This window comes from Symsagittifera roscoffensis, chromosome 4 (genome assembly GCF_963678635.1).
Source record: "Symsagittifera roscoffensis chromosome 4, txSymRosc1.1, whole genome shotgun sequence".
Lineage (NCBI taxonomy): Eukaryota > Metazoa > Xenacoelomorpha > Acoela > Convolutidae > Symsagittifera > Symsagittifera roscoffensis.
In genome coordinates, this window is record NC_087065.1 from 53,448,091 (window position 1) to 53,457,581 (window position 9,491).

The 9,491-nt window shown below is 36.3% G+C and overlaps 1 long non-coding RNA gene across 1 annotated transcript; it reads right to left on the reverse strand.

Annotated features, from left to right (window-relative positions):
- Positions 1–232: 232 nt before the first annotated feature.
- On the reverse strand, positions 233–3,366 carry LOC134845187 (uncharacterized). The gene is made up of 2 exons (XR_010162720.1): positions 2,988–3,366; positions 233–509 (listed from the first exon to the last, which is right to left on the reverse strand). It is a non-coding gene; the product is annotated as an uncharacterized LOC134845187 (long non-coding RNA).
- Positions 3,367–9,491: the final 6,125 nt, after the last annotated feature.

Below are 9,491 nucleotides of genomic sequence, written 5' to 3' on the forward strand. Positions count from 1 at the left end.
CCTTCCGCTAGCTACCGCCACTTGAGAGCAGCTTCAAACCAATGTTTTAAGCAACTTCAAGCAGGTTTGTAGGCATTTGTTGGTTTTTGATCCTAATTCGACCCTAGTTCGAGCTTGATTCGACCCTGATTCAAACGAAATTCGCTGTTCGACCTAATTCAGTCTGATCATATTTCGACCAGTTCGAACTGGGTTGGTTTTGATTTAAAAAGGCTTGATTCATCTTAAAACATTTGATACTTTCCGTCATTCAATTTAAACAACTTGGACACTTATTTGATTGTCTTGATGAAATCACGCATAAGAGAAATGAGTTATAATAATGAGTTATCGTTTTAGAGGGCGTTCGGTCTCTGATGAGTCAGATAATCGGGCCATTCTGCTCCAAACTGACCCCCTCTTTCCCCTGCACCCCCCAGCGCACAGTCGGTAGTTCCACCAGCTGGCCGCACCTCGTTTGGCCTCCAGAGCGGCTGGGTCACTCTCCACAGCGTCGTAGTTGAAGTCAGCTGTGAAAAAGCAATGAACGGTTGTTATTAAATGTTTATCGAACCTAAAAAGATAGAATAGAGACCAAGAAATGACAGTTGCCCAAGGTTTTAGGCCAATGCTAGGCTTATCATAAAACCATATGCCTATTTGCTTCATACATGCTAATTATGCTGTAAAATTTCCATAGAAAAGAACTCTTTAACTCTAAAACTACTGATACGAGCAATTGTGTACTTTTTAGAAGATAAAAAAGTATTTGAACAGTTTTGGCAGTCTATTTGAATAATGTTTTTTTTTACCCACTCTGCCGGTTTTTGTGTAAAAACTGTTTGCCAGTTTTATAGATTGCAAGTTGTCAGATGAGCTATAGAATGTTTTACTATAGAAAAGTTAAGTTTCTTATCATAAGATATTATTCGACACTGCCCAAAATGAGGTATTTAATTTTTTACAATGTTTGAGCGAAGCTGTAGAAAAAAGGTGATTAATTCACTTCAAAGATTGCTGTTCCGACCATTGCAAATGGGGAGGAAAATTGTATTTGGGTGCGTTTAAGTTTTTTTGTATTTTTTCCAAGCAAAATCATGTACCTCAAAAAATCATTAGAATGCGTCAAATGATGAATCAAACAGAAGCCTTTTCAGTCGGTCTGAGCGAAGTTGTAGAAAATAGTTTTCAAACATTCAAACAATGTTTGAGCGAAGTTGTAGAAAAAAGGTGATTAATTCACTTCAAAGATTGCTGTTCCGACCATTGCAAATGGGGAGGAAAATTGTGTTTGGGTGCGTTTTAGTTTTTTTTGTATTTTTTCCATATAAGCGTATAAAGTATAAAAATTTTTAACTTCTTATAAAAAGTTTAAGCTTTAATTAGGCCCCAGCAGAATAAACCAGTTTTTCTAGGTCTCAGCAGAAAAACCATAAAGAGTTTCCATTTGCCGGAAGGTTTTTGAAAAAAACATAAGGGGAAGGGGAACTTTTTTTATCTTCAATCAGACAATCTCACACTTGGAGTGGGTAGACGCTTAGCAAGTTTTGCTGAATCTTTTCAGCAGCTAAATAAAAGAAAAATGAACAATTGTGTACTGTCCAGAAAGAAAAAAACGTTGAATATTTTCGGCATAATACTTGAATACACGCTTTGTCGGCTTCTGTATGCACACTGTTTGCTAATTTTATAGATTGCTAGCTATAGAATTGTTTATTTAAAATTGTTATGGTATCATCAATATAATTCAACGATATTATAAGGAAAAATTTATGGTTTTTTTCCAACCCACATTCAAAATTTAGTCTGGAAGAACTAGTTTAACGTAATCATAAAGTCATAATCTAATAATTTTTTGCAGGTTGAACGACTAAAATTATGGGATCAGATTTAATTTTCTTACTTTACATCGTGACCTTACGCATTTAGTCCTTGCAACAAGAATTTAAGATCGGTCATCTTGAGATTTAAGGTCGGTCAGTCGTAAACTATCACCAGAGGAAAGCATCTTTAGCTGGTCTGGTTAGAGGGTTGAATTCGTCTTATCAAAACAGTGCTCGAAAAGGCCATTATCAAAAAAATGAGGGCAAAAAATAGCCAAAATATTTTGCAGGAGTGATAAAAACCACGCTTCAAAGTTTTCACCATGTGTTATTTTGTAACCATTTATGCAATAAAAATCAGCTAAATGTAACACAGTTGCTTCACTGCAATGCAACTTTTTTAAAAATTAAATTTCGAAAAAATTCTCCAGATTTCAAACGGAGTGCTGTGCATACATTTTTTTTTAAAACGGCGTTCATTTTTTGTTTGCAGAATGAAAGAAAGGCCTTGGGGACCGAAAAGTACTCAGATTTAAAAACTTTCCACTCCAACACAAAAGCAATTGTTGTTTTTTATTTTCAGAAACTTGGCAATGCCATAAACAAAGTCAAATAGGGTTTGAATGCTTTAGGAGAGCTCGTAGAAAAAAATAATAGCTCTGTAGTTTGATGCTCATGATCAAACAGCCCCCATTCACCCAAAAATCTTTCATTCTGCAAACAAAAAATGAACGCCGTTTAAAAAAAAAATGTATGCACAGCACTCCGTTTGAAATCTGGAGAATTTTTTCGAAATTTAATTTTTAAAAAAGTTGCATTGCAGTGAAGCAACTGTGTTACATTTAGCTGATTTTTATTGCATAAATGGTTACAAAATAACACATGGTGAAAACTTTGAAGCGTGGTTTTTATCACTCCTGCAAAATATTTTGGCTATTTTTTGCCCTCATTTTTTTGATAATGGCCTTTTCGAGCACTGTTTTGATAAGTTAGAACAAAAAATAATTTTTTTGAGCATAAATAACTTTGTTCATTTCGTCTTCTTTTTGGAGTCATTTTTCGCAAAACGGAAAGAGTGAATTGGTACTGTCAAATTGGCAACCATAATTGAAGACAAATTCTCGCCGATTTTTTTCAAAAGTTTTTTTAAATTAATATTGCCGAAAGCCCAAATTACAATCTTACCTTTTGAGGTTGACAAGCTTATGCTGAATAAAAAAGCAACCAGCAACATATTAAGGGTTCCAATTTTGCCCATATTTTTACAGAACAGAAAAGTATATATAAAATACAGATGAACTTTGTTTTTATTTTGCTTTTGTTTCTAAGCAAGGCTCCCAATAAAATATTATTTCTAAATTTGTATTAGTTGGGAAATTTTTACCGTAAATCAAGGATATGATAGGCTCAAAAAATAATAGACCCAAAATATAAATTTACAATCTTTTAACTAAGGTAAAGATTGAGCAACTCTCTTGAGGTTAGCTCATCGGGAATCTTGATCTTAAAATTTAATGCTCTCCAATAGTTCCAAGACCACTCTCATTAGACATCGGCTGCGTCAATCGGCAAAAACTGCAATAAAATTGTTACAGATTATCAATTTTTAAATAGCTAGCATATGGTGTGTTTTCCCGTTAGAGAACATTTAAAGTTTCCCTCTGATGTAACAATAAAAAGTATACTAAAATGTTACAGTCCTACCCCCCCCCCCCCCCCCCCCAGTGCTGGTTTGTACTGTTTTAGTACAATTTACGTCATCCATTAATCTATCTAATTGACCTACACGAGTGTCCTTTTCTTTTATTGGGTGCTCTTTGGGCACTACAATTGGGCGCTTTTTGGTGCCTATACATATACACTTTGGCAGATTAGTTAATGTTGAGATAAAATTTTTGACGCATCAGAGTTGGATTTAAGGTTTGATTTAAGGCTGAAAGAGTTTTCAAAAATAATTTTTTCGAGAAATTGAGCGAAATTTATAAGCGTCGCCGTTTGGTTAGTAAGGCATATCCCAAAAGGCCATTAACGTTTATCACATTATGCTGCAAATGTTTTTTTTTCTATTTGAACTCTCTCTTATGAGTGAAACTGCGGGTCATTTGAATTCTCAGCCAATAAAATTTATTAGCGACGGTGTGAGGTGGGCTGTCTGCTTGTAGAGCGCTCACCAAGCTAGCGCACATTTGATAAAAATTTGTTAGAAGCCTTCCATTTTTTGTTAAGTTTTAAAACACAAGCTGCGGTTTCGAAGGTTAGACAAAAATTAGGAACGCATTTTGGAAGAGAGCAAAATTGAAGTAGACAAGTTGATGTCGTTAAAAAGATGTTTTTGAGCTAAATAAAACTCTCCGTTCCAATCGAACCTTTAGAACTCTTATCAATAAAATTGTGACAAAATTGTGAAGTCACCAAAAACGAATTTTTCTTTGACGCCTTTTAGAGGTGTGACTTTTGGTAAAAGGGTTTCGAGCAGAATATAATAAAACTTTACAAATTGACCAACAGGTGCATTTGCTCTAATTTTCCTTAATTATTAATACGTGTACGCAGCGAGTATTCGTTGGTTAAAACTTTTCTGAATAGATTTGTGGCACGCTACTTCGTTTCAAAAACTATTTCTCCAATTTTCGAAAAAACTGACCAAAAATTTGGGCTGTGTTGTTTTTCTTCCGAAATTCAAAAAGCGAGAAAATGTTTGTGTTTGTTGTCATTTGTTTATTCAGATCGTTTTCGATTTTGAACTAACCATTTTTGAGATATTTTGAGAACAGAGGCGAAGCGGAGCTTTGCACCACTTGCGATACTATACGCCATAAAAAAACAGAAGTTGAAAAAAAAGTTGAAAAAAACTAGATCAACCAAAGTTTTTCGATAAAATACAACTAAGTGCCCAGTTAAAACTAGAATTACGTTTTTGATATTCACGAAATTCGCTATACTGATGCGGCACGAAAAATGTGATTTCAAAAATTCGACTATTTCAAAAATAAGTGATTTGAGAAGCAAAAAAATTTGAGAAATCAGTTTTCCCAAGAAGATAACTTTTCTCATACAAAACATTGAGGAGTCGCTGCTTCTGCAGGAATAATTTTCGCAACTATTTCCTTTACTTGAATTTTTTATCTCAGACTTGATTGCGTAATATTTAAGAAAACTTTTTTAAAAAAAAGTCTGAAAAACGGTCAAAAGTTCTGAAAAACGGTCAAAAGACTTTCCAGAATTCATATTTTTTGCAAAAAGCAAGTTGTAGCAGTTTAAGCGGAGAAAATTCCCAAAACCGGATTTTTTGGTTGAACACAACCTGAGAATTGACACGGTAGTTTTCGCGAAGACAAAAAGTTTCCAAAAAACTGTCAAAGTTTCAAAACTTTGAATGAATTAAAGGCCACAATTTACTAAAAAAACTGGGCCCTTCCAATTACAAAGTTAATTTTTCCACAAACTGCTGTTTCAATTAAATCTATGATATCAGATTTTGCAGGATACCGAGAAAGATCCGAAAAACTGTCAACTTAATTTTGACATTTCCGAGAGTCATAGTTTTTTTTGTGAAAATAAGGCGTAGCCTCGTATGCAGACAAAATATTCACATAATCTGCAATTTCGATAAGCCCAAAACCTAAGATTTTGGAGGGTAGTTCTCAAGAAAGTCAAAAGTTTTTAAAACTAAATGGTCAAAAATTCAAAAGTTTGGTTTATCCGAGAGACATAACTTATGATTTCAGAAAAAATTGGGCGTAATCGCATAAGCAAATGAGCCTCCCGCAGCTTTTTGTTGAAACTCGACCCAAAATAATGGATATTTGAGATTACTAGAAGGTTTTTATCGAGAATATTCGACAAGTTTAGAAAACGGTCAAAAATCAAAAACTTGACTTTTCCGAGAGCAAAAAACTTATTGTGCAAAAAGTTTTCTGAATGGCTGCTATTGTAGGAGAGCTTCATACTACCCGTTATCTCCATTGAACCCATAATATCAGATTTGAGAAGTCAGTTTTTGACAAAATTAAAAACGTTTGACTATTCCGAGGGCCATAGTTAATGGGCAAACAAATGTCGTTTTCTCAAAAACTACCCCTCTCAAATGCCAGTTTTTGGCTTCAATGAACCAAACAGTTCTAACTAGCTCACTGTTGGAACGGATACCCCCAGAACTGTTTTCATTCATTGAAAAAAAAACTTAGATTTGAGAGGGCTAGTTTTCGAGAAAACGAAAAAAAAAATCAAAAATATGGGTCAAATATTCCCCCACAGACTTTTTCGAAGGCTGTAGACAGAGGAGTTAAAAAACAAGAAACTTTGAAGGAGTATGCAGACCTACGGGAAGTAAACGATTTTTCAATTGATACCCTTTTTTTGAAAATCAGTAGAAATTTCTGAGAAAAGCTAAATTTTTCCAATAAATTTGGAAATACTTTTCCACAAAAAAAAGAAATTTCAACAAACCGATTGGTAAACATACAACCAACTTGATAAGTACGAAGGGGAGAGTTAAAACTTTGATTTCCTTGAAAGGACCCAAAATTAGGTAGTTAAGCCGATAGAAAATAAGCCGAAATAGTTTGGTCACTTGGTACAAAAAAATTGCGTATGGAAATAATATTTAAAAAAAATAATTGTTAACAAAAATTACTTCATAGAGGTTACAGATTGATACAAGTACTACTGTTTATTGTGTTTCATGATCAAATTTTACTCCATTATGACACTATCAATAATTGAAAAGAAAACTGATCTGTGGATTTTTTTATAACACTTTTTCTTTAAAGCTTTTCTTTTTAATGACGGCTACAAAAGACACACCTCCTTGAATTGTGATGTAGAGATAAAAAACCATTTTCAGGTATTTTACACTCAGTCACGGCTCAACCTCTCAACCGGCGCAACCGTGAAAAAAATTGTCGTTCGTTTAGTCGGCTGAAAAATATAAATTGGCAACTTCTATCTCCAGTGACTGTAACAATGAAAAAATTCGGTTTGAAATACTTGAAATGTCACCGGAAACTGGATGTGCCATTTATTTTTCGATGAGCTTAGCATTCAATCTTGCAATGGCTTATGTGTTAAAGTTATTATCTCATTCAATCAGTTTGAAGAGGAAATTGGGTACATATCTTAGATTATGTAATCAGAGTAGAGGCTAAATATTTATTATATAATAATATACAGTGGCGGATCTAGGATTTTCTCGATGGGGGGTGGGGGGGGGGGGGGGGGGGGGTGGCGGATTTTCTAACAAAAAATTCGAAAATTTTGTCGACTTTTTTTTCGGGCGACCAAATTGATTTTCTGAGCTCTTCCAAATCACTATAAAGACGCCATTTTGACCACATTTTCTGTGCCGCAGGCAAATTTTTGAAAAAAAACTAGCCAAAAAAGGCGTATTTAGGCACTTTTTTGAAAATTTTGACCAAAAAATTGCATTTTTTCGGTGCGCTCCCCCCTAGGGACATCTCAAAATAGTTCAGGGGGTGAAATCCCTGGGCAGGGGGTCGAACTCCTGAGAAGAGGGGGCGTCCGTCTCCCGTGCTGCTCCCCCCCCCCCCTAAATCCGCTGGTGATAATATATTCTCCTCAACTGCAAATTTTTTCGCTACAGATCAAGAAGTCTATTTGGTCTAGAGAGAATACACTGGACAGTTGACAGGTCAGATAGTACACAAAAGGCGTTTCATCTTCAATCCGAGTGGCCAGTTCTCTCTGCCAGAAAAGTAAAACTCCCCCATTTTGCATTTCCCCCAACCCATAATCAATTATAGACGAAGCACAGAACTTGCCCTCGAAAAGTTCAAATTCACTTTTAATTTGCCGTTTACAGAACACTTCCCAGCCCACAGGCATTAGTTGAGCGCCCGCGCAGCCCTCAAAAAACTTGACAACATTTTCGGGAACTTTTTCTTTGAAATCTTTGTCTGAATAAATTGAATCGAGAAAATATTTAGCGGTTAACAATTCGCCGTAGTCTTCAAATGGCGGATTTTCAACCACTTTTACAATACAATAAAGCCCATAAAGCTCGCAGCCTGATTTTATAATCTCGTGAGGTACTTTTTTCCCAGTTGAAAAACTGATGATTTTGCCTTTTTGAACCTCAATCATTTCGCTTTCTTGTATTAACTTCTTCGGGTCGATTTGATCTAATTTTTTGGTGGGAATTTTTCCACTTGCTGAAAGTGATTTTCTGAACATTTCCGATAGATACTTATCAACATTCATTGGTTTTTCTCGGAGTGTGATTAGTTTTTTAGCAGCTCTTCCCAGCCATAATCTATCTATTGAAATTGGAACATCTAATTCTTGAACTAAAATATCTTTCAACTGTTGAATATCCTCATTCAGTTCATTCGATAAGTATTTTTTGGCGAGCATGTAAATCACGACGCTCTCGATAAAAGAGCTATCTGCAGTCGTTTTCTGACACGAAATGCTCCGGCCATATAATTCTACTGAATCATACGTAGAAACGGAAAGAGCCAGAGGCTTCGGGTCAACTAGAATTTCGGGCAAATACTTCCCGAAGCAGGCTGAATTGGGCAAATTTCAAACTTATAGTTGAGGCAGCGAAATCTTTAATTTAATAAGGGAACATTTGTACAATTTGTCCCGTTATTAATCAAATAAACGATCACCGGCCTAAAATTGTAGGTCTAAAGAAAACACTATTTGCAAGGGGCTACAATATGTTCAGTTGTCAATCATCCTAGTTGTCAATCATCTTAGTTGCTATTCTTATTTCTCATACTTTAATTAAGTGTGAGTTTGGTACCTGCCTGTCAATCAACCAAAAGCTGTCTAGCTGTTATGTGTTGACCTCTAGTTCACTCTCTTATTTATGCGAACTAGAATACAGTCAATTGAATATTTAACAGCCATCTTTTTACAAACCCTTGTTATGGCGCAGCCAGTGGATGGTGGGGGAAAAACCCCCTTGGAATTGTGGCTTTCTGGCCTCCAACTCAGGCGGAACCGCAACTTTTATGGGAACACTGGAAACAACGATTTCATTGGGCAATGGTGGCGAAACATGGACTAGTCTCGTCAGACTACTACTTTCCATCGACATTAACTGAAGCACAGATCGCAGACCTGGGTGACATTGGTGGAAAACCACGGGCAGAAGGTGAACGTACACTGATATCGAATCTGTATTTATGCCTGGGACATGAGGGACAGAGAGCCTTGCATAATCAACATCCACACTTAGATATGGAAATAATACGATACCCACGTTTCTTGGATACCTGTGTAACTCTTTTTCAGAAAGAGCGGAACAAAACGTACGAGATGTACCAAATGTTGTCGAGGAAACAAAAGGAGGGTGAGAGTCTAGAATCGTTCTATGCAGAACTTAGCGGAATGGCGGCAAGATGCAATTTGGGCACCCAGGAGCGGAAAATGGTGAGAGACATATTTATTTTCAACATGAGGAACAGGGACGCACAGAACGAGCTGTGTCGGGAAACTAAAACACCGGACGAAGCATTGCACATCGCAATGTCATATGAAAGAGGAGACAAATACGCAAGGAGCTACAAGGGCGCCGTATCCGGTTCCACGGGAATGGCGCATCCATCGCCAGGGGGTTCCCTACAGATCAAAACGGAACCAGTCAGTAATATTCGCGGATCCAGGGGACGAGGAATGCCAAGGGGACGGGGTCAATACCCAAATCGTGGAGGAGGTCGA